The sequence below is a fragment of the Giraffa tippelskirchi genome, chromosome 4, assembly GCF_054371585.1.
Source record: "Giraffa tippelskirchi isolate mGirTip1 chromosome 4, T2T-mGirTip1v1.2.pri, whole genome shotgun sequence".
Lineage (NCBI taxonomy): Eukaryota > Metazoa > Chordata > Mammalia > Artiodactyla > Giraffidae > Giraffa > Giraffa tippelskirchi.
This window is the reverse complement of record NC_137278.1, coordinates 79,273,505-79,295,458: the sequence shown is the minus strand read 5'-3', so window position 1 is coordinate 79,295,458 and position 21,954 is coordinate 79,273,505. Positions and strand designations below refer to the sequence as shown.

The 21,954-nt window shown below is 39.6% G+C and overlaps 1 protein-coding gene across 6 annotated transcripts in view; it reads right to left on the bottom strand.

The window, feature by feature from the left end:
- Nucleotides 1-21,954, bottom strand: part of SLC8A1 (solute carrier family 8 member A1) — a 384,185-nt gene that overhangs the window by 268,390 nt on the left and 93,841 nt on the right. For 2 of the 6 annotated variants that reach the window (XM_081483166.1, XM_081483168.1), the window contains exon 1: nt 6,292-6,515. The exons of 1 other annotated variant lie outside the window; for it this stretch is intronic. The gene's annotated coding sequence lies outside the window, so the exon portion shown is untranslated. Of the gene's footprint in view, nt 1-6,291; nt 6,548-21,954 lie in introns of those variants that run through there. 3 more of the 6 variants (XM_081483165.1, XM_081483162.1, XM_081483163.1) reach the window with 3 other exon arrangements.

Sequence of the window (21,954 nt, the reverse complement as noted above, 5' to 3'; positions counted from 1 at the left end):
CAGACCTTCCAATGAACACCCAGGATTGATCTCTTTTAGGATGGATTGATTGGATCTCCTTGCAGTCCAAGAAACTCTCAAGAGTCTTCTCCAACACCACAGTTCAAAAGCATCAATTCTGCGGCGCTCAGCTTTCTTCACCGTCCAACTCTCACATCCATACATGACCACTGGAAAAACCATAGTCTTGACTAGACGGACTTTTGTTGGCAAAGTAATGTCTCTGCTTTTAAACATGCTATCTAGGTTGGCCATAACCTTCCTTCCAAGGAGTAAGCGTCTTTTAATTTCATGGCTGCAGTCACCATCAGCAGTGATTCTGGAGCCCAAAAAAGTAAAGTCTGACACTGTTTCCACTGTTTCCCCATCTATTTCCCATGGAGTGATGGGACCAGATGCCATGATCTTAGTTTTCTGAACGTTGAGCTTTAAGCCAACTTTTTCACTCTCCTCCTTCACCTTCATCAAGAGGCTCTTTAGTTCTTCTTCACTTTCTGCCATAAGGGTGGTGTCATCCGCATATCTGAGGTTATTGATATTTCTCCCAGCAATCTTGATTCCAGCTTGTGTTTCTTCCAGCCCAGCGTTTCTCATGATGTACTCTGCATAGAAGTTAAATAAGCACGGTGACAATATACAGCCTTGACGTACTCCTTTCCCTATTTGGAACCAGTCTGTTGTTCCATGTCCAGTTCTGACTGTTGCTTCCTGACCTGCATACAGGTTTCTCAAGAGACAGGTCAGATGGTCTGGTATTCCCATCTCTTTCAGAATTTTCCACAGTTTATTGTGATCCACACAGTCAAAGGCTTTGGCATAGTCAATAAAGCAGAAATAGATGTTTTTTTGGAACTCTCTTGCTTTTTCGATGATCCAGCGGATATTGGCAATTTGATCTCTGGTTCCTCTGCCTTTTCTAAAACCAGCTTGAACATCTGGAAGTTCACGGTTCACGTATTGCTGAAGCCTGGCTTGGAGAATTTTGAGCATTACTTTACTAGCATGTGAGATGAGTGCAATTGTGCGGTAGTTTGAGCATTCTTTGGCATTGCCTTTCTTTGGCATTGGAACGAAGATTGACCTCTTCCAGTCCTGTGGCCACTGCTGAGTTTTCCAAATTTGCTGGCATATCGAGTGCAGCACTTTCACAGCATCACCTTTGAGGATTTGAAATAGCTCAACTGGAATTCCATCACCTCCACTAGCTTTGTTCGTAGTGATGCTTTCTAAGGCCCACTTGACTTCACATTCCAAGATGTCTGGCTCTAGGTGAGTGATCACACCATCGTGATTATCTGTGTCGTGAAGATCTTTTTTGTACAGTTCTTCTTCTATGGCACATACTAACCTGTAAAAACTAGCAAACAGTCGCGTGTGTGTGTGTGTGTGAAAGCCAGTGTTCTACAAACTGGATGATATGAAAGGAACACCAGCTATTCTGAGAACACCAAATCTGATGATGGCAGATTACCTAGGGATTGTATCGATACAAGCCAAGGCTCCTGAACCATCAAAGATGGTCCTTGATTCTATCCTTACTGTGTAAATGTCCTCATTTGGCCTCAGATCCTATTGAAAATGCCCAATAAATATATGTGAATGATTATTGAGAAATGTAACTAAAGACTGCAGGTGTGTTCCCAGCAATAAGTCACAATAAAACAAGTTTCCATCACCCAAACTAGTGATGATTCTTACTTTGAAATTAGATGGTCAATGCCTACAGTAGCTGGATTTTTTTGCTTCTTAAAATTCCCAAACAGGTACTGAAAGTTGTACTATACATACTACAGGAATCCAATAAAATGCTAGATTTTACTACACAACTACACATAGATGTGCCTTGAAATATTTGAAAACAATATGCTATGCATTATAAATATAGGGAAACAAATATAAACATAACTGAAATGATAAACAGGAATTAAAATTTAAGTTATTGGTTAATACATGATCTTCTAATAGAACTACTCGTAAACCAGGGACAATGAGCCTTCCTGGAAAACAGACTGTTGGCCCCAGATAATGGGCTGCTCTTGTACACTAAAGGCAAAGAAAATTAAATGCCCCCAGCACAGATCACACAACCACAGAATCTGCCTGAATTTCAAGAACCAAAATGACTTATACTAGCAAACAAATGCCCACTATTTGCCTCCAGCATCTTCTTTCATGTTTCTTTGTTTAGTTCCTAGCAAGCATGCAAATAATAGGTTCCTCATTTCCAAGATGCCACTAAGTGCAGCAACTGCCATCTTGTAGGCTGTCATGCTCCTGACAGATCAGAGAGTATCCTGTTTAAAGATGGCCAGTGATTAGATAAGGGCAACCTGTACTCTCTCCTTACATTTCATCTATAGGAAAAGGCAGCTGTGCTTTGAGCATCTCTCAAGAGCTGTGGTCGTCCAGTTACAGAGAAACTGAGGGTCCTCTGAAGTCAGTCAGAGCCAAACCTTATTCCATCATTTTTATATATACTGGGGTTTGGAATTTGTTTTAGAAACATGTCCTTTACCATTTTCACAATACCAGATCAAAAAAGAAAATGAAGCACAAGGTGAATAACTTATGTACAGGTATGAAAAACTGCCCAATATATGCTATTAAGTGAATAATGTAGGTTATGGAATAAAAAGTAATCTATGATCCTGTTTAGCCATTTTGTATAGAACCAATGACTGTTTGGCATGAGCATAGCGAAATTTTGAAAGTACTCGATTATTCGCAATTAACTGGGGCAAGAAAATATTGAGTTCGGTATTATGGAATATTTTCAACTTCTAAGATATATCCGAATAGAGAGGTGGATAGATAGACAGCTACTGTGTGATTAGAAAAATCATGAACCTACATCATTCAAAAAAGTGATCAAAATACAATATATCTATTGTATACTCATTCTGCATACCTTCACAAATCCAATTGAAAATAGTAGGCCAATAAAGTGGAATATAATTCATCACTTCATGATGTTTTTTAGAGCTTTTAATGTGCCCAGTGGATAGCTATTGAGAATAACTAGTCATAGGAAGCAGAATAAAAATGTGCATATGCATAGAATAGAAGCTCCCAGGGCTCACTGTAGCCCATACACCTGGTAAATTTTGGCCAATTCATTTTAAAGCCAAGATATGTTAGGTATACTTTGGACATTAGAAATGGCGGTCCAAAACACAGTACATTTTAGTCAATGTACTCCTTTGACAGTCATGAGGACTATGTCCATTTCAAATGCCCTGTCCTTGTCCTATGAATTGATTGGGCAAACTGGGCAAAAAAGCAGTTGAGAGACTGGATTTATCAAACACAGTTTCCCATTTCCTCCCAGAGAACCCCAGGTTTAGGGTCAGGATTTATGCTATGTTAATCCTCTACCCAACAGAAGGGCTCCCACAGTACTCCACGTTATCAGAGTTTAATACCTAAGTCGGCCCTGGGCTAATCCATCTATTGCTAAAAAGCAAGCTCATCATGACAATAAGGAAAATGCAAGTTTGCCATAAAAGTCAGCCTCATAAGTTTGGAGGTCTGGAGGGCAGGAGGAAGTCTGAAGGACTTATTTCAGCTACAGTAAGAGGGCAAATAGCCCTCTCTCTGCCTAACACACACCAGAGAGCTTTCCTTGAGTTTTTGTTCTTTTTGCCTAAGGCTTTGATTCCCACACAAATACAAATTCCTCTGAAGAAGTTCACCTTTTGGGCTATAATCAGCCATTTTATACCCTACTATGGATGGTTTCATGTAATTCATTTGGGAGAGAGCCCAGTCCTTGAAGGAGTTGATCCCTGTGTGTGTGTGTGTGTGTGTGTGTGTGTGTGTGTGTGTGTGTGTGTGTGTGTGTGAGACTCAGCCATGTTCAACTCTTTGTGGTCCCATGAACTGTAGCCCACCAGGCTCCTCTGTCCATGGAATTCTCCAGCAAGAATACTGGAGTGGGTAGCCATTCCCTTCTCTAGGAGATCTTCCTGACCCAGGGATCAAACCCAGGTCTTCCACATGGCAGGCAGATTCTTTACCATCTAAGACATCAGGGAAGCCTGATGCCCAACTGACACTTCAATTTTAAAAAATGTTAAAACCTCCTTTTGTTCTGTATGTCTCCTCGGGGAGCATGCTGCTATACGGCTTATGGTGACAAGTAAGTTGGGTAACTGAAAAAGCGGCTCCTTCGTATAACTGGAATGTACACTATTAGAATTGCACTTGATGACTCTAATTTCTCATGGAATAAACTTCAATGTGCATCACCATCCATTTATACTTTACATAGGAGCTGATGGAGACCCACAGAGTTTGTGTGCTATGTGTGCTAAGTCGCTTCAGTTGTGTCCAACACTTTGAGACTCTATGGACTCCTAGACTCCTCTGTCCATGGGATTCTCCATGCAAGAATTGGAGTGGGTTGCCCTGCTCTCCTCCCGGGGATCTTCCCGACCCAAGGATTGAACCTGCATCTCTTATGCCTCCTGCATTTGTAGGTGGGTTCTTTACCACTATCACCACCTGGGAAGATTAAGGGGGTAACGAAAAAGATCAATCACTGCAAACATAAACAGTATTCTATATCCTTGACATTGTGGTAAATATACTCATCACTTTAAGATTTATGCCTGGATGAAATATATCCACACAGAGGTCCTTACTACCTACATTAAAAGATGAGAAGCCCGATTCTAGCTGTATCCTGAAATTTCTGCATAAGCTTGGACTTTCAAGACTCAAGCTTTCAAGACCTCACCTAATCATCAGGATATTGGACTAAATCAAGACTCTTTTCTCTATGAAGTATTCAACACAAAAAAAGAGAATGCAAAACATATACAATTCAACACAAAACTTGGGAAACATCTACTTAAAAAGAGAGTCAGAGAAACATATAATAGACCTCCTAAAGAGTTCAGCTGCAAATAAATCTTTTAAATTTTGTTCAGTTATACATTTTCTCTATCTATTTGACCATAGAGTAACCCCCTGCAGGATCAGTTCTGCAGGATCAGGTAACAGTTCTGCAGGATTAAGGCAGTAGACAGAACTGTGGATAGAATTTGGGTAGTTTTCTGTGCCTGAGTTCAAATTCTGGCTCTGCCAATTCCTGGCTCTTTGAAATGTGGCAACTAGCTTGCCCTCTGTAGGACTTTCTCAATCATTGATTTATCCATTCAACAATTACATTTGAAGTGCCCCATCTTTTCTCATCCATTACCTATGAACATTCCTATAAATAGCACCTATGAACTTTAACTTGTTTTAGGTAACAGTCTAGGCAATTCTGGAATAATCATCTGAGGTCACTTGAGATTCAAACTAGTATAACAACTTCCTAAAAATCTATATAGCACTTAATACTCTTCAAGAACTATCCTATTCTCTCAATAAATATCAACCCATATAAATCAGTTAAAAATACCAGTGCCTATAACTGTCAAAGTTAAAAGTGAAAGTTGCTCAATTGTGTCCAACTCTTTGTGACCCTATGGACTATAGCTGGACAGGCTCCTCTGTCCATGGAATACTCCAGGCAAACATACTAGAGTGGATTGCCATTCTTTTCTCCAGGGGATATTCCTGACCCAGGGATTGAACCTGGGTCTCCTGTATTTCAGGCAGATTCATAACCATCTGAACCACCAGGTTCAACCTGGTACGTTTTAGGGTCCATATGATTACATACCAACATATGCAAAACTGTTCAGGCAATTATGCAGAACTGTCTAGAGTTTAAAACAAAAAAGGGAGGATGACTGGCTTCAGAGCCAAAGGAGCATTACTGCTGGCCGGCCAAGGACTGTAGCTGTAAAACTGCAGAGAAGGGCCCGGGCATCCCTTCCCGTGGTTGTTAATTTTATCATTCCCACTCTGTTTTCCTTCAGTATTGGCAAGAAAACTTCAGAGTGAAAAGGATGCTCTGCAGTCTTATTTGGGGGATGCTTACTCACTAAGTCCTGTCTGATTCTGTGGCTCTATGGACTGCAGACAGCCAGGCTCCTCTGTCCATGGGATTTTCCAGGCAAAAATACTGGAGTGGGTTGCCATTTCATTCCTCCAGGGGATCTTCCCAACCCAGGGATAGAACTCATGTCTCCTGGGTCTCCTGCATTTCAAGCAGATTCTTTACCTGCTGACCCATCGGGGAAGCTTACCTGGACCTAGATGGCCAGACTGATGCCAAAAATTTTTGAGCCTGATTCTCAAAACTGAGCATTGAACATGATAAAAAAAAAAAAAAAAACATGAAATTTGAGAGCACATATACACGCTTCCCCAACCAAACTTTCTTGTTCCGACACCTACCTCATGAACCAATCAGTGCTGGTTAGGATGAGCAAACTGTTGAAAGCTTCAGGAGTCAATTTCAGTGTTTTGTCTGTATGTCTGTTCTCAAAAAGGGGCAAGATGATATAATCCGGGATTTTCAAATTTGGCAACTGGTTCAGTTTGAATAGTCCAAGATTGGAATGCAAAGCTTTTCTAATCCTATCTGCTCCGCCAGGATCAAGACACTCTCTTGATTGTGTGGTGGATGTTTGTGTTTCATGGTGATGAGAGCGAAAAGCAGACATTTGAACATTCCATCTCCTATGTCATAATCAAAGCAGAGCCAAAAGCTTTCTCTGAGTCCTGCTACTCTTCACAGATCCCTTATCTCTTATTATATGCTTTAAAGAGAGTCACCACAACCCTGTCTCATCAATTTAAATGCATATTTAAAAATCAACATGTTCAAAAACTGTTAGAGGTGCTTCATAAATGTATTTCCATTGATTTGCAAAGGAAATTGGAGTGTGATGGGGAAGGAAACATATTTATATCTGAACTATGTAGAAGAGCATCCAGAAGATTCCCATGAGGCCAAGAAGAATGTCAGAGAAAGAATTTCACAGGCCAGAACATGACAGATGATACCTTTCAGCTCTGACAGATGGATGGGGCCACTGATTTATTCCCAGAGTTGTCAGTCAATGAGTAGAAGAAAGAAATGACCCAAAGTTCTGTCTGAGTATCCCCAACTCTTGAGCCATTACGCTTTACAATGACCAGAAAATCTGCATATGAAAACCTCTAATTTTCCTATAGGCTCCTGATTGTACTCTTCAGAACTACACGCTGCCTTTAGGACTCGGGAAGTGTGGCTGTGCATCTCTATGTTTGGAGCTGTTTTAGTTCTCCTGTGCTGCCAACAGTAAGTAATTGATGGCATGAGACACAAAATGGTGGAGGCTTCCCTTTCCCAAGTTGTTCTTTCACTGAAGTTTTGCTGAGAGGTAGTTTCTTTCTGTATCACTGTACTCTGTGTTCAAGTGGATGGGCATCGCCAGGAAGTTACTAGAAATGTAAGTTCAAGGGTTCTGCCCCAGATGAATTAGAATTACTTGGGGGTAAGGCCCAGCACCCAGTGTTTTAATAGGCCCTGCCTCGAAATCCCAGGGCCACTTCTTGTCATCATTTCCCTTTCTGGAAAAAGAGCAAACTTGAGTCAACGTTTCATTCTCCACCACAGCTCTTGCTCTAATGGAATTTACAAGTCTGGCCTTTCATGTACAGTCCCCCAAATGGAATGCAGGACACAGGAAGGCAGAGAGGGAAAAACGTTTGAATGCCAAACAGAGAAGAATGACCTGTGGGGCTAAGTTGTTTTGTCTGCATCCTGTCTAAAGGCACCAAAATTTACAGAGGATAAACTAAGGGAGGGAAAAAAAATCCTGGAGCTCTATAATCGTTCAAGTTTGGAGTAATTGTAAATTAAGCAATAATATTGTACATATTTTCAACCAGCATCTGTGTTCCACTAAGTTTCAGTCTGGCTTTTATCCCCCTGAGGAATCAGCCCACATTCAAGCAGGTTAAGAGATGGGGGGAAAAAAACAAACTAATTCCATTTTCTATTTCCCATGTCTCCTTCTGTGTATATATCAAGGGACAGCATATGACATGAACAGTTCTGCAGGAGGAAGGCAGTAGACACAATCGTGGATAGAATCTGGGTAGTTTTCTGTGCCTGAGTTCAAATTCTGGCTCTGCCAATTACTGGCTCTTTGAAATGTGACAACTAGCTTACCCTCTGTAGGACTTTCTCAGTCATTGATTTATCCATTCAACAATTATGTTTTAAGTGCCTACTATGTGCCAAAATTTGTTACAAATATTGCTTACCCAGTGAACAAGAATGATACTCTGATCTAGTAGAACAAACGTTTAAGAGGAAGCTTAAAAAATCAAATAATAAGTATATATACACAAAACAATGTTAATCTTATGACCAAAAATGGGAGTAAGAACAGAAAATGGCTGATTGTGAATGTATTATTTTAAATATAATAGGTAGTAAAGGCCTTTTTAATATTTGAGCAGAGAGCTGAGTAAGATGATGACTTAAGGCTATCTGGGGAAAGAACTTTCCAGAGGGATTAGCAAGTGCAAACATCCTGAGGCAGAAATGAGTGTGGAGTGGTTGGAACACAAAAAAGGTCAATATGGCCAAGAGGCATAAGGGAAGAAGAGGACAGAGCTGGATCACATGGGGTCTGCAGACAATAGTATGGATTTGTGTGTGCTAAGAACCCTTAACATAAGATCCACCACCTTAGCAAACATTTAAGCACACAATACAGTATTATTAACAATAGGTGCCATGGTGCATAGTAGATAACTAGGACTTGGTCATCTTGCAAAACTGAAACTTAGTAACCTTTTACTAATATCTCCTCTTACCTCCTCCCCACCCCCCAGTTCCTGGCAAACACCACTCTATTCTCTGGTGGCTCAGATGGTAAAGAATCTGCCTGCAATTCGGGAGACCTGGGTTCCATCCCTGGGTCAAGTAGATTCCCTGGAGAAAGGAATAGCTACCCACTCCAGTATTCTTGCCTGAAGAATTCTATGGACAGAGAAGCCTGGCAAGCTGCAGCCCATGGGGTTGCATGACTGAGCAACTTTTACTTCACTTCATTATCTGGCTCTATTAGTTTAATTATTTTGGATGCCTTGCATATGTTATATCATGTAGGAATTGTCCTGTGTGACATTTTTTTTTTTAAATTTGAGTGTGACAGGAACACATTGGAAGTGGTTATGCAGGAGAATGCTAGGATCTGACTCAGACTTTAAAGGATCATTTCAGCTGCTGTGTAAGAATTCACTGTGCATTTGAGAGGACGAGGTTCATGAGCAAGGAAGGAATCAGGTGTCTGAGGAAAGATGGCAGGGGCTTGGACAAGCTGCAGAGAGATAGATAAATAGGACAATTCTTAGAAGCAGGAGATAATTGGTTACTAATGAAAAGAAGCAAGGCTGACTGCTAGGTTTTTGCTCTGAGTAACTAGGTAGATGATAATGATAGTAACTGAAATCAGGAACCCAGAGGGAGGCATAGACTTGTCTGAGGAAAGGAGTGTAAACCAAGAGTTATTTTGGATGGGCTAAATTTAAGATATCTATTTCCGATCTTTAAATCTGTAGCAGACCCCTCACAGAGTGGCTAGAGCATGAAATGGATAAAATGGATGTGAAGCACTTAGCACACAGTGAGGCATACAAGAAACACACAATAAATTAAAAGAATAGAGGGAGATCTCAGTGCTTCAGGAGAAATGGAGCGCTGTTACCCCCTAGGTGAGAATCAACATGATTCAAGAATGATGTGACCAGGTGTTGAGTTCGCAGTAAACAAGTGCTACCTCAGCACTTCTTAGAGTAAAGAAGCCTACATTTACCTTCTCCTCACCTACAAATTTAACCACATAAAAACGAGAAGGTTTTTGAGGCTCTCATATGCCACACACTTCTCACCATAGGGCCTTTGCATGTAATATCAAAGAAGTCAGCACAGAACAATGAGGAGAACACAGGGTTCTGAGGCAGACAAATTGAGTTCAATGCCCAGCTTCACCTTTTGCTATGCACGTGACACCAAAGAAACTAGAGGGGTTGGATGGGGAGGGAGACAGAAGGGAGGTTCAGGAGTGAGGGGACATACGTATACCCATGGCTGACCCATACTGATATATGGCAGAAAAGAACAAAATTCTGTAAAGCAATTATCCTTCAATTAAAAAATTAAAAAAAAGAAGCTACATAGTTAATCCCTTTGACCTTTAGTTTCCTTATCTGTAAATAGAAATAACATCCACCTAACAGAACTCTTGGGAAGAGTCACTGAGAAAATAAATGATTTTCCTTTAATGATACCAAGATTTGTTTTTAACTGTGTATAACATCTATTGGCTTTAAAGAAATGCTCTATTAACAATGTTTAAATTAAAAAAAAAAACTAAATACTTTTCAAATATTGTTCATTGCTTTAACTTATAAATCTTGCGGAAAAAAGGTCAAGTTTCATTGATCAAAAAGAGGAATCTTCATTTGGTCACCATTTATTATATTTATCCTTTGGCTATTTCCTTCTTTATCTAAGAAGATATAATGCAATAAATGCAACAATTCACTGCCTATTGTGTCCTTTCGATCTTACTCAAGCACAGTCATCTAGTTTAAAAGAAAAAGTGAAATGAAATCTAAGAGAAGAAAACATTTTGTGTTAGTGAAACAGGGAAAGATTCAAGAGTCAATAGTATAGGATATTGAAGGAAAACGTACACAATTAAGGAATTCTATCTTTTTTAAATCCATTGAGGGATTTGTAAAGAGATTTTGGAACCTCCTTTGCCCATTATTCTTAGGGAACTAAGAGTTGCTAAGTATCTTCTATAAAGCAGAGTGCTAGTCTCTTTAATAGACTACCTTCCTTATTCCTCAGAATACAACTGTTTGATATTATTATCTCCATTATACAAATTTGAAAATAGGTTTAGAATGATCAAGTGTGAATTCTAACACAGATATAAGTGTTTAATCCTGAATGTAAACCAAGATTTCTCTAATTCTAAAGCCCACATATTTTCTATATTTCTAACTTCAAATCAACCACATCACTAATAATAAAGACATAGAAATGAAAAAAATGGCTCACAGTTCATATGTTTTTGTTTCTTTTTGTCTAGAAATCCATGTTCAAATTTACAAGTAATTTGAATTACAATTTTCAAAATGCAATCTAAGGTTTTTAAAAAAATTAGTTGCATTTGTTCCAGTGCTTATTTACCAAAAGAAGAATATCAGTAATTTGGGAATTACAAAGAAGTTGCAAAGACTTTTCCCTCTCAATTTTCACACAGGGCTGAAATGTTTTTAAGGACTGGAAGACAGTATGAAGGGCAGTGACTATCAATGATTTCACTAGAAAGACATGGGAAGTGGTATCCAGTCTACATGGGGGAATGGGGTAGTCTCCCCAACAGTCACCAGTGAATGCATCAAACTATTGTATGCTTTTATCTGTGAAGAATAGACCTTCATGTTGTTTTTATTCATTGATTTCATGGAGACCAAAATGACTCAGAATAAATGAACCCATCTCCCACTCCTTGATAAAGTGATTTCTTAAGTTTGTGGACCATGGATTTTTTTTGAGAATCTGGTGAAATCTACAGATCTTGTTTCCCCACAGAAAGCACAAAAGTAAAAAAAAATAAAATTGAAAATTATTTCAAGGGTTTCATAGACTCTTTCAAGCCTATTCTAGTTCATGGACTATCAGAATAAGAAGCCATCAACTAAATGAATGAGAATTAAGTGTTTATGACAATGGACATACCTCAGACAAAATACAAATACAGTATACACCTGTTTCACTATCAAATAGGTCAAGTCTGAAAGATTGAGGCCATGTCATCATCATAATTACAGTCTCAGCATCGTGTCCTATCCATTGAGTGGAGTAAACACTTTCAATCATGACAGCTGATGGGGGCAAGGAAAGACTGAGAGAGACAGAGAGGGGGTAGGGGAAAAGAGGGACAGGGAGATGCAGGGGTTGGGGGATGAATATGAATGAGTGATCTGGGTATTTCTGTTGAGAATGCTATTCAGGAAAAAAAAGAGAAAGACAAAAGATTTTACACTCACAATTGAAGTGAGAGAGAGACAAAAATGAGTCTCATTCCTTCCCCATACTAGCTAACTGACCTCAGTGAAGTTTCTTTCTGAACCTCAGCTGTTTCCTCCATGACAGGGGATAATGAAAGTGTCCCACTCACAGACTTACTGTGTAGATTAAGGAGCTAATGGATGTAAAGCACACAGCACAGTGGCACAGAGCCTGGCATCAAAGCAGTGATCATTAAGTGAGCTATTTATCAACAACAAAAATCTATGGCCGATTTCAAGGTGGCATTTTTCTGCAAATGTGCAGCTTATGAAAGTAATTTTGAAAACAAACCAAATTAGAAAAGAAAAATGTGTCATCTTTTTAATATTAGAGTTATATATGATAATTTAAAAAAATGTGAGATCAATGTACAAGTCAAAAAAAGGCTTGAAGCAGAGCAGAAAAAGAATCATGACGTTTTCCCAGAAACATAGCTGTTTCTATTTCCTCAAAGAGAGGAATGTTAATAGTAATATTAATTACTATTAATTAGATCCAAAGTAATGAGAAATACTTGCTTCCAGAGACCACTAAATACCAGAGACTAAAAGTCTGGGCTTTTTTTTTCTATATCATGCTTTTACCTAAATTCATAGTTAGCTTTTTTTTTTTAAGCCACTTATTTTACAGCTTTATCCTTACTAGAATCGTTGTGCTTATACATTATTTGCATCATATTTGTATGAGTGTTTTAAATCCACTTTATCCAAGCAAGACAAAATTCATTTAAAGCTGTATTATCAACAATGGTAGGTATCTATTCTCTATAACTATCTGTGTTTACAACTGCCCCCACCAATACTGCTTCCCCACCCAGACAAACAAATAGCATTTCTGGGTATTGCTGAACTATTATTCTAAATTTAAATTAGGTATACTATTCATTTTACATAGATAATATTATTTTAAGTATATCTTTTTTTTTTTGGCCATGCCATGTGGCATATGGGATCTTAGTTCCCTGACCATGGATTGAACTCATGCCCCTCTGCATTGGAAGGGTGGAGTCTTATCCACAGGACTTTCAGGGAAATCCCAAGTATAATATATCTTATTGTATAAAACCAAAAGATGTCATAAATTATAAAGGCACAAAAACTGATCTTTGGATTAGTATGCATACGTGCATGCTAAATCGCTTCAGTCATGTCTGACTCTTTGTGATCCTATGGACTGTAGGTCTCCAGGCTCCTCTGTCCATGTGATTCTCCAGGCAAGAATACTGGAACGAGATACCATGCCCTCTTCCAGGGATCTTCCCAACCCAGGTATCGAACCCACATCTCATATCTCTTGCATTGGCAGGCGGGTTCTCTACCACTAGCACCACCTGGGAAGCCCTTGGATTGGTATAAACCTGGTGACTTAGATGGTAGGGAATCTGCCTGCAATTGGGAGACCTGGGTTCAATCCCTGGGCTGGGAAAATCCCCCAGAGAAGGGAATGGCTACCCACTCCAGTATTCTTGCCTGGGAAATCCCATGGACAGAGGAGCCTGGCAGGCTACAGTCCATGTGGTCACGAAGACTTGGACATGACTGAGAGACTAACAGTTTCACCATTTTTTGAGAAACTGTAAAATGAGCCACACACTCCAATAGGAACTTGGTATAAATTAACTCTAATCCTCAAAACTTTCCTGTCAAGAAGATATTATTATGGTTGACATTCTATAGATGATGAAATTGGGGCTTCAAGGGGCATGTAACCTGTCACAGGGTCTGGGCTGTTAGGTCACAGAGCTAAAAGGCAACTGCAGGTCTATTCATCCATCTGAATTCTCATCTATTGCAAAGGACTGGATGCTCCCCTAAGGAATATTTAATACATTAAGAAAATCATCTGGACAATCTCAAGTAAAGCATTATAACTGGATTCTGGCTAAGAATAGGTCCTCCCATTGTACTTCACATCATATTTTATAACATTTGTATGTTAGTTATTTATATCAGTGACCATATCTTACCTACTTTATAAAGCAGACTAGGTCTGAATTTTATTTCTATACAGAGGAGATATCCAAACTGTCACTGAATGAACGAGAACATATTACAGATTTGAACATGCCATGGAAATGATATAGAGATGAGACATTCCCCATGGCCCTCTCATCTCTCCAGCTTCTCACCCATGCTCCCATCTCCTTGGTTAAGAAGCAGAGCAAGTGATGGAGACTATGAAGACAGTGGCTTCAATGAAAAGTTCTAAAGGAGAGAAGTATGTACCAGTTCCAAAGGCTTCTTCATAGCACTTCCCTTCCAGGGTTATTCCTGCAACTTAAGTTGGACTGCCTGCAACTTATCTTTGGAAATGTCTCCAGTGTCCTTAACTCCAATTTAGTATCTGTTCTTCATAATATATTAGATCTGAGTAAACGGGTCTACTAAACAGTACATTCAGCTAACAGCCAGAATATCTATATTTCAGTCCCCTCTCCACCCAGGACAGACCAAGCACTCCCAAACAACTCTCTGCAAACACTAAAACTATGCCCCTTTCTCCTTAACTAGAAGAAAGAGGGGACAGATGGAGGGGGGAGCTTTGATGGAGACAGTGAGAAACTCCATGGACTACAGTTAACTGATCAGCTTGCCTGCATGTTGGACGTTTTGGAGATTATCCAAATGAAAGATTCAAACCAACAAATCCAAGGGACTCCTCTGGGACTCTAGGGTGATGCAGAGCAAATACAATCGAAGGGTTTTCAAAGCACATCTCTCTCACACCATGCAAAATAGGTATATGTGTGCTCATAAAGAAATCAAAAGAAACAAAAGCCAACACAGGGAAAACAGAAAAGCTTTTTAAAATAAGCTTTGCTTATGTCCATCTAACTAATAACTATACCCAATAATTGTGACAAGTTACTCCTTTAGAAATAAATAGATAAGTGGTTTGCATTTCCTTAGCTTTCTTTTTTAAAAAATTTATCCACAAAAAAAGTCAGAAACGAAACTTGCACTTACTTGGACTTGGAGTTGGAGCAATGTATCCAGTGAACAATTAAAGAACACATTCAGTTAGGGAATTAAAGTAACAGAGGTTAAACATAGCCCAGAAAATTAAGATTATTATTTCTGAAATAATATTCTCCAAAGCTAAAAATAAGCCATTATGTTCACTGTGGTGTGTAACATTTCAGCGAATGTCTCAAATGGTTACCTTACACCTTCCCATGCTGTTCCTTCTACTGGGGAATGGACATTTCTATTTGTTATCCAAAGGCTGGCGAGTTCTAGCATCTTTGGGAACTCAGAGAAACCTGTTAGTCATCATAACTGAGTATGAAAAAAATGGGCACAGAATTTAATTTGATTATGAAGACTATAATATACAACTCTGTTCTCTAAAAATCTGGATACAGTTTTGACGGGGGCAAAGAATGACTTAAGTGGCCCTTTAAGGTGATTTCTATCTGTACATAAGATTTATGTCTTCAAGATCTGATCTACTCAGGTCCTTTTGAAAACATCACTGATGTGGCCACATTTTAGTCCAAAAAAATTTTACATACAGTTTGACTGCTTTAAGAAGTAGCGCGTTGCTTTGAATTAACACCAGGATTCTAAGTTATTTAAAATAGGTAATGATGTTTGTCTGTTGGATCCAACTGAGTTAATCTGCATTCTGAATTCTCTGTATTAAGAGATTAAGCGTTAATCTCTTAATCTGTATTCTCCAGTCATGTCTAAACCAAGTAAGAACCTTCCAAGTCTTTGTGGTTTATCTGGTACATCTATGAGAAATCAGGGAGGGCATTAAAAGCTGGCCTGGTGTAAAGCTCATTTACAGAAAGGTCCACACCTCCTCTTATTTTTAAGTTCTTATCTTTGAATTCCTGAATGGGTGGAGCTCTCTTAGCCATGCTTCTGTGTTCACCTTCTAAATTACTCCTGGTTTCAGCTATAACTTTCTATCATCAATTACAAAATTATTGGGGAGAAAAGAGGGGTAAATCTTTTTCAATAGTAGATTAAGTTGTTTTTTTTTTTCCTTACAGAACTTTTTTAAGAAAACATTCTCCTAACTTCTCAAATGCTCCCTTCTTCAAATGTATGCTTGTTGTCATACGCTTCTGTGTCTCCTTAGGAGCCAACCCTTGACAGCTTACAAAGAGATGCAGCAAAGGAAACAGTGCTTTTCCTGGAGCCCTTCCTGGTGGCCCTATTCTTCTCTTGGTCACTCATCCATGAACATTTCACATCCTCTGTGATTCTCCCCTGTTCTTCATAGCCTGTATAAGGCCTGTGGGTTTTCCAGTAAGGAAAACTGCCATTATTAAACAATTTTCACCCTAAACTGCCTCCTTTCACCTCCTGTTTTAAATCACTAACACATGGAGTCCAATGTTCTAACTGTGATTAAAAAAAAACTGGTTGTGTGGCTAAGACTCTGTGTTCCCAATTTGGGGGGCCTGGGTTCAATCCCCGGTCAGGGAACTAGATCCCACATGACACAACTAACAGTTCACATGCTGCAACTAAGATTTGGAAACTAAGGATTTCACATGCTGCAACTAAGACCAGGTGCAGTCAAGTAAATAAATATATAAAATAAATGTTTAAAAATTCTCTGAAGCTGAGAACAGTGAGAAGAATCGTCAACAGTAGTAAACTGGGGGTATGTTATCATTCTTGGACTGAGAACTAAGAGACAGCTAAAGGAGAATAACCCATAGATGTACCCTTCTCCATTAAAACTACCCACATGCCCTCTGCTTCCTCCCCCAAAGTCCCCTTCTACTTCTCCCTTTGCAAACTTTTGTCCTATTCTCATTTCCCCAGTTAGTCCCTAAGTGTGGTAAATGGTCCCGTCAGAGTTGCCATCTTGTTGCTTAAACAACCTTTAATATACAGAAAGCCCTTTGAAGGGAGGGAGACATCAAACTAAGAGCAACTCCTCAAAACTCTGGACTCAGACCCTCTTTCTGGCTTGGAGATGGGAAAGTGAATTAGACATTTAATAAACATATCATTTTACTAACATGGAACACAGATAGTGAATACAAGGCCAAATTGAAAACCTCTGTATGTAAGTCATGTCATTCTTGTGCAGATGTTTTCATAGGACAGAGTCTCAGAAATGGGATTGCTAGGTCAAAGGACAAATACATCTCTAATTCTGTTAATTATTTCCAGATCTCCCTCCATAAGGTTATGCCACTCTGTACTCCCTCTAGGAATGCATGGGAGTGCTTGTTTTCTCCTAGTTTTGCAGCCAAGCCCAATGTCAAGCTATTGAATTTTTGCTAGTCTTATGAATGAGAAAGAGGTTTTTGGTGCAGTTTGAGTTTACATTTAATAATGAGCAAGATTATCTATGTTGAAGTGCCCTCTGTATTCTCCCTTAAATATCCATACTTGGCAGAAGGCATTTTGTAATCCAAAGCACTGTTTCTACACCTTCAAGTCACACCCAAGGGCTCCTCACCTATCTTACGCATTGAGTGAGGATGGACCCGACACACCTGCCAAAGGAACCAGAGGATCTAGACACCATCCTTCTTCTCATAGCCTTTGTACTGGTTTGGCAGAAGCTGAATGAAGACTGCGAAGGTGACTCTCCAGAGCATAGTAAGGAAGGATTACTTATTCCATAAATGTACATTCTGTGCTATTTGGGGACCCTATCTGAATGATCAGTCTTCTCTTTTTCTGAAACGTAGTATTCGCTATAGAATGAACATAGAATTTTAGAAAGAGAGGGGAAAGAAGGAAGGAAGGAATGGAGGGATGGGGGGAGGAGGGGAGGGGAGGAATACCATGTTACCCAGGTCTGATGTGGGGTACTGCACAAGGTCACATCCATTTCTCATCTCCTTTGACTTATTAGATGGGGCACACCACAGGAGACATGTTGGTGGCAGGAAGTGATTCCCCTGGTCCATCTCATGGCACTATCAAATGGGTGTGAGAGTCACCACTTCCATAATGCCAAGAGAAATAGCCTAATAAATATGGGGCTTTTCCTTCAAATGGTATCAGCGATCTTGACAGTAACAATCACTCTTTCTCAGATGCCAAGCTGCCATGGACTTACGCATCTAGATGACAGTTTACCCTGAGGTCAGATCACCAAGTCCATCAGAATCGAACTTCACTTTAACTGTGGTGAGCGCGCGCGCACGCGCGCGCACACACACACACACACACACAACACACCTGATCCAGCTCAGTGTTTAAATGTCAGTATAAAGTGGCTGTTGGTTCCAATCATCCTGTTTCTTTGACATTTGCTTTTCCTGGTATTTTTTGCCATTTTATCACAACAGAGATTCTGATCTGTCAGTGTCACTAAATTAATAAAATTTCAATGGGTCCCATAAACTCCTGAGGGGGTATTTGTTGGCAAAGCTTGATGCTCTGCTTGGCCCCATTCACTTCTTCAGTCACAAAAATGTCCTGAGTCTGCAATATGCCAGGTGTTCTGGTGAGGGCTGGAGGTCAAAGTCAACATGCTGTTTTTTTCTGAATGGTCACATTCCCCACAGAAGCAGCTCAGGTGCCTCCTCCTCCAGGAAGCCTTAGTGAGCTTCACCCCAGTCTGGATTACACACGTCGCTGCCAAAACAACTTTTTCTACTGTTATACACAACAGTACACCTAGACTACTATATGCCTGCCTCCACCCTTGATCTCTGTCCTCTCAGCACCTATGATTGCCACACAGTAAGTACTCAGATTTATTACTAATTGACTGCCTGAATCAAGGGGTGAAGAAATAACTGTTCTAAAAAATCACATAAAAGCTAGTTGAGCTTTCCTAAGTTATTGATAAAACCCAGTAACATATTTACGATGTCTTAAATACTAACAATATTTGGAAAAGACTCTGATACCCAGGAGGAATGAAGGCAGAAGGAGAAGAGGGCAGCAGAGGATGAGATGGTTGGATGGCGTCACAAGTTCAGTGGACATGATTTGGGCAAACTCCGGGAGATAGTGAAGGACAGTGAGGCCTGGCATGTTGCAAACCATGGGGTCACAAAGAGTCAGACACAATGACTGAACAACAACAAAAAATAGTATGAATAACTCTTAACTATATAAATATTTACGAATTATAAAATGTTATCCAGTGTACCTTTCAATGATAATCTGGAGAGTATTAGAATAATTTGATGTTGGTCTCAAGCTCAGTCATGGTTCTGTATCCAGAAGGGTGAAACCAGACTAAACCACAGCCAAAATAGACACATCACACTTTGGTCTGCTTGAATCTGCCTGCTTTTTCAGGCTGTCATCTCTCCCTGTTCTCTGCCTTTTGCTGCTGCTGCTGCTAAGTCGCTTCAGTCATGTCCGACTCTGTGCGACCCCATAGACAGCAGCCCACCAGGCTCCCCCATCCCCGGGGTTCTCCAGGCAAGAACACTGGAGTGGGTTTCTCTGCCTTTTACATACCTTGTTAATGTGAGGACAAATCACAGTGTAAGACAACAACAGTCATATTTCTAGCATAATTCCAGAAACACAAACCTTCCATCTCCTTAAGCCTCAATTATTTTTTAAAAAATGACAAAAGGCATATGCCATGTCTTCTCTGCTTCTTGTCATCAACCATAATGTCCTACTGAAAACAAGGGCACTCCATAAGGATTCAGAGTTTAATTACAATACACCAGTCGGTTCACCAGTTACATCTGCAGAACAATATAATAAAAACTTAACAGATGCAGGTATGCTGGGGTAGGCAGCTCATATGAGAAAGAGTTCCTGATTTATCCCAGCAAATAACCCAGCGAGTGTATTTTTATGATAATTACCTACCACTGAAATGACATTCTAAAAGATACTTAAAGAAAGGATGTAAACAGCAATATTTCTGTGCTCAGTGTAGAGGCAACATCCTAGCATTGATAACCAGTCTATAAAATGCCTACATCACTGAACAGATTCAAACGCACTGGCTTAAGTGGCAGTCCTTTGACACATATCATTCTTCTCAAAGAGGTCCAGTGGATGTCTTCTTGTTCTCTCTCTCTCTTCTCTGTTCCCTGACTTTAAGGGGGCTCAAGCTGCTAGGAAGACAAATCGTTGTTTTTGAGTCACATGGTTTCTCTGTTCTGCCAGATATTTTATCCTGATGTGTTTATGTAAATTAGAATAAAAAGGAATTCATCAGAAAATTATTTCTGCTCAGCGCACGCCAAAAAATAGATGCAACTGAAACAAAAAAAGTTTGAGGAGGGCGGTTCTGGTAACGATCTAGACTTCATCCCTGTGATGAATGAGGAAACTGGAGGGAGGCTGAGGAAAGCATCCATCCATCCACTCACACCCCCATTCACTCCTGATTCATTCAGGCAAAATTCAGTAACTAGCTAAAGTTTTGACATCATTCTTCAAGTGCATATACTTCTAAAAATTGAAATCTAAGCAGAGCATGGAAAAAAAAAAAGCCTACCACATAGTGCCTATATTTAAATATGCTCTTAAAAATGTTGCAGAAATACCTGTAGTTCCCATAAAGCATATTTCTATAGACATACCAATAGCTAAAGAACAGAAGTACAGTTTTAGGTACTTGGGAACATCAAAGACAATGCCTATATCAGAAATTTCCAAAAATTTGTTTTTTTCTTCATTGCAGCACTAAGGTAAGAACAAGGCATTTGGAGAAAGAAAATTCTGACTTTGAGCACTAGCCCTGTCTTATCCTACCTGTTCTCTTCACTTTATGGGACTGAACTGAGGAGCAGACAAACTGACTCCTGTACTCACTGAGTACATGTGAGTAAATGTGGTTCTCACATTTATTCATATATTCATTCATTCATTCATTGAACACTCCCCACACTGATCCAAGTACTGTCCTATGTGCAGCAGGAGTACAAGGGTAAGACAAACAGACAAGGCACCTACTCTCACAGGGTTCTTCGTGTGTCTAGCAGCCAGAGGCTGATAAAATAGACAGACTAATGAATTTATAATGACAAATTAAAATGTGTTCTAACAGAGGGACAAGCAGATAAAGAAATCATCATTGAGGACGCTGGGGTAAAATTCATTGAGGGAGATCCTTGGAAATTAAGAGATAAATGAGAGAGTACTGGGTGATGGGGTGGAGATGGATGAGATGGAACAGCATGTGTAAAAGCCTCAACAGCAAAGAATCCAGTGGTGAAAAGGAACCCCAAAAAGATCAATGTGACTATAAGCTGGGAACGGGCAGGAAAGAACTAAGAGTTGAAGCTCGAGATGGGGAAGGGGTGACCAGTACATAGTGCATATAAAACAAGGCAGGCTGTAAATGTCAAGTTCACACTGAATTTTGAAGACTCAGCATGAAAAAAAAAAGCAAAATATTTCAATAATTATGTATATTGGTTGCATATTGAAGTGATAATATTTGGATATACTAGATTAAATAAAACATATTATTAATTTCATCTGTTTTTATGTTTTTTTCCTAAATTTTTTAAGATGATTACTAGAAAAGTCAAAGTTACATATATAGCTCATGTTATACGGCTATTAGAAGCTGCTGGTTGTATACGCAGAGTCTTTTAATTCCAGACAAGGGTTTTTATCCTGAGCAATAGGAAGTCTTGGAAGGCTTTAAGCAGAGGAATGAGAGGATCATTCCAGTTTCTGGGTGGAGAACAGACCAAAAGGCAGCTAGAGGGGATGTGGAAAATCAGCTATGGACCGCAACAGATCAGGCAAGATGCTTCGTAACAGCTTGGTTTAGGGTCAAGAGATGAGAGGGGAAGAGGATGGAGGGATATTTAGGAGGAAAACATCAACAGGCCTGAGCAGTGAAGTGTATATGATATTGAGTCCCTCCACAAGGCAGAATCCCAGCTAGGAATGCAAGAAATATATGTATACCATCCTAAGTCCTATCCTAGAGGTATGAATTCAGTGTTGTCGGAGCACAAAGTGAAAAACAAGACATGCTTGATGTAGCATATAACTCCGCTGTTGCTTTCATTTTACAATGGGTTTCATTAAAAAATCAGGTTCCAATAC